Source organism: Mauremys mutica, chromosome 16 (genome assembly GCF_020497125.1).
Source record: "Mauremys mutica isolate MM-2020 ecotype Southern chromosome 16, ASM2049712v1, whole genome shotgun sequence".
Taxonomy (NCBI): Eukaryota; Metazoa; Chordata; order Testudines; family Geoemydidae; genus Mauremys; species Mauremys mutica.
This window is the reverse complement of record NC_059087.1, coordinates 33,116,916-33,120,434: the sequence shown is the minus strand read 5'-3', so window position 1 is coordinate 33,120,434 and position 3,519 is coordinate 33,116,916. Positions and strand designations below refer to the sequence as shown.

The window sequence follows — 3,519 nt, the reverse complement described above, 5'->3', positions numbered from 1 at the left end:
CTTGTACCAGAGAATCCCTCATGCCCAATGGGGGAACACAGCTCCTCTGCTATCTGGCACCCCAAAGTGGGGGCATTTGTCCCACACAGGCCAAGGTTTCCGCTCCCCGCAGACACTGTCCAAGTTACAACCCCTGTCTGTGCAGGGCGACACTGGTTTTGGGAAGGGGGCGGCTTTCTCTGTCCAACCCCATGGAGGTCCTGAGCCCTGGAGCTGGTTTGGGCTGGGCAGGGAGGTCCCTATGTAACAGGCTCTCTCTCTCTCCCCCCACCCCACTCCTAGTTGGTGGAGGACAGGGCCAAACAGCTCCGCTTCCTCCACGCTGTCCCGAGTCTGTGTTTCTCGGCACAGAATCGGGGGGGACACTCTGGAGCCCCACTTTTCAAAAGCGGCCCTCGTGGAGAGAATTGTGGTGAGTGGGACCCCGTGCTCGGCCCCTGGGGTGAGGGAGCCAGACATGGGAGGAAGAGTTAGTGGGGCTGGGTGGGGAAGCAGAGGACAGGGGTTCCTGGGGCTGAGGGCTGGGGTGCAGGGAAGGGGATAATTGTGACACTGATCGGGAGCTGGCAGGGGGGGAATTGTAGGCCTGGAGGGAGGGGAGGGAGGAATTGGGTGGGAGAGGGGGAAGGAAGTTTGATGGATGGGCTTCTCTGTTCCAATTAACACAGTGACTATGATACAGGTACACGAATGTCACAGTATTTCATCCCTTTTGAGTCATCACTACAAGCAGGTGAGATCTACCAGCAAAGTCCTCTGCCAGGTGGCCAAGCACTTTCTGCAGGAAGCATCATACCACACACTGGCTTACATCTTCTTTGGGCAACTCCTGTTAACAGAAAACAGGTCTAGGAACCTGATGGCAACTTGCTGTGCCCTAGTTTGAATAATAAAATAAATAATAATAATTGGAGATATACCCATCTCCTAGAACTGGAAGAGACCTTGAAAAGTCATCAAGTCCAGCCCCCTGCCTTCACTAGCAGGACCAAATACTGATTTTTGCCCCAGCTCCTGAAGTGGCCCCCTGAAGGATTGAATTCTCAACCCTGGGTTTAGTAGGCCAATGCTCAAACCACTGAGCTATCCCTCCCCCCAAGTCCAGTATCCCATTCTTGCCTGGGGAGAGTTCCTTTGTCAGCTGTCAAGGGGTTCATTCATCTTGCTTGCCAAGTAAGGCCTCTCTCTCATCAGAAGTGTGAGGTCTTCTCTTCCGATAGGCAAGGAACTGGACGGAGATAATCACATCAAGAGACAGAACCCCCAGGCTGCCAATCAGCCAGGGGAGGTGATGAATGATGTAGTTGCCTTCAGCTTGCCCTGGGTCTGGGGTCTTCAGAAGCACACTTATTCCATACAGCTAGTTCCCCAGCATCACCAAAGCGAAAAAATAGTATGACATCCCTTTGGTAGATTTCCTCTTGAAATTAATGTAGATCTGGGGCACTCGGGAGAACAGATACAACAAGGAGGAGATAGAGCCAACAGTGAAGCCAATGATTTCCTTCTTGGTGAAAGGCTCACATCCAGCTGCATCCACTGTGGCAGACAGAAGTGTCCTCCCTTTAAATGTCACTGTTTCAACTGTGGAGCCAGCTCTGCCCAGCAAGGATGTTGCAGACACCATTCCCAGAAAAACGAAGGCAAAGGCGTTCCCCAAGCTTGATGGATGGGAGGAATGGGGGGTGGGCAGCTGTTTGGGAGTGGGGATGACACTAGCTGTTTCTGCAGAGCACTTTGGGGTCCTCCTTGGGAAGTTCCTGTGGGTCTGTGGGGCTTGTGTCTCACACACAGTTTTGTTTCCTTGGGGTCTCCCAGGAGCTGATTGAAAATCTCCTCATGGAGTCCGAGCCAAGCTCCATCGTGTCCAGCTCCATAGCCGTGGTTTACAAGCTCAGGTACCAGGACCCTCCTATCCAGCTGCCCTAACCCTGGTGCTAATCGGGCCCAGAACTGGGAGTCACAGATCCTCCTCCTGTTCGGTTACACCCAGCTGTGGCTGTTCCCATCCCCCAGCAGAGGAGGCGGGATGGGTTCTATTTCTCTCCAGTAACGATAGAGTGGCCACAGGGAGGGGATCACTGCGAGGAGCTACGTAGGCCTGGTCTACACTAGGGGGCAGGGGTCGATGAGAGATACACAACTTCAGCTACGGGAATAGCGTAGCTGAAGTGAAAGTATCAAATTTCTACTTACCTGCCATCCACACGGCGCGGGATCGACGTCCACAGCTCCCCCTGTTGACTCCGCTACCGCTGCTCGCCCTGGTGGAGTTCCGGAGTGGACGGGCACATGTTTGGGGAGTGATATATCGCATCTAGATGAGACGCGATATATCGATCCCCGATAAACCGATCAGTGTAGACATACCCATAGACACAAATTTTCATGGTGAGCCTTCCAGCCCCAGTGAGGATGTGAGTGGTGAGGAGATGCCTGATCCTCCCGTTAGTCAGAATGCAGGTGACCTGGCAGCTACTGCAGCATGCATATCTCCATCTCAAATGGCTGTAACCAAGCACATTCCTGTGGCCCCACTTGAGCAGTGGCCTGAGGGACTTCCTTGTACTGCATGGGCCACAGCAAGTGAGAAAACTTCTTGTTCCTCAAAGACAATGAAAATAGAAGTTTCCACTCAGCACATTACTGGTGTGAAGTGTACTCAAAAACCCAGAATGCTGCATACTGTTTTTGTTGCAAACTCTTCCAGTCTAATGTTCCAGCCACACTACAGGAACAAAGGACTGGAAAAATCTGGCTAGAAATCTGGCATGCCATGAGAAGGCAGCAATCATCAGAGAGCATTCCATAGGTGGAAAGAACTTGAGATGAGACTAAGGTTAAAGGACAAAATAGATGATCAGCATCAAGAGACGATTGCATCAGAGTCTCTTTACTGGCAAACTGTTCTGAAAAGGCTCATTGTCATTGTGAGACTGCTTGCTACCCAAAACCTAGCACTGCATGGCACTTCAGCTCAGCTGCATGTGCCAAACAATGGAAACTTCCTTAAAATTGTGGAGCTGATGGCTGAGTTTGATGCTGTACTCCACGAGCATCTAAGAAGAGTCACCGCTCAAGAAATGGACACACCCCATGACCTTGGAAAAACTATTCAAAATGAGATCATACAGTAACTGGCAACAAAAGTCAACCAGAAGATTGTGGCAGATCTGAAGTCAGCAAGATATTAATCTAGAAGGCACACCTGACATCAGCCATACGGAACAAATGGCTTTAATGGTGCGTGTTGTAACAACAGAACCTAGTGAAAATGTCCCTGCAATGGTGACTGTCAAAGAGCATTTTCTAGAATTTATTGACAATGATGATACTACAGGAGCTGGTATGACAAATATGCTTCTTAAAAAGCTGGAAGATACGGGAATTGTGATAGCTAACATGAGAGGTCAGGGGTACGATACAGGTGCCAACATGAAAGGAAAGAACAGAGGAGCGCAGACACGGATCTGAGAGTTAAACCCTCGAGCTTTTTTTGTCCCATGCAGTTCTCATTCA

General features: G+C 50.6%; 1 pseudogene; it reads right to left on the bottom strand.

The window, feature by feature from the left end:
* Nucleotides 1–1,153: 1,153 nt before the first annotated feature.
* On the bottom strand, nucleotides 1,154–2,390 carry LOC123351133 (annotated as a pseudogene).
* Nucleotides 2,391–3,519: the final 1,129 nt, after the last annotated feature.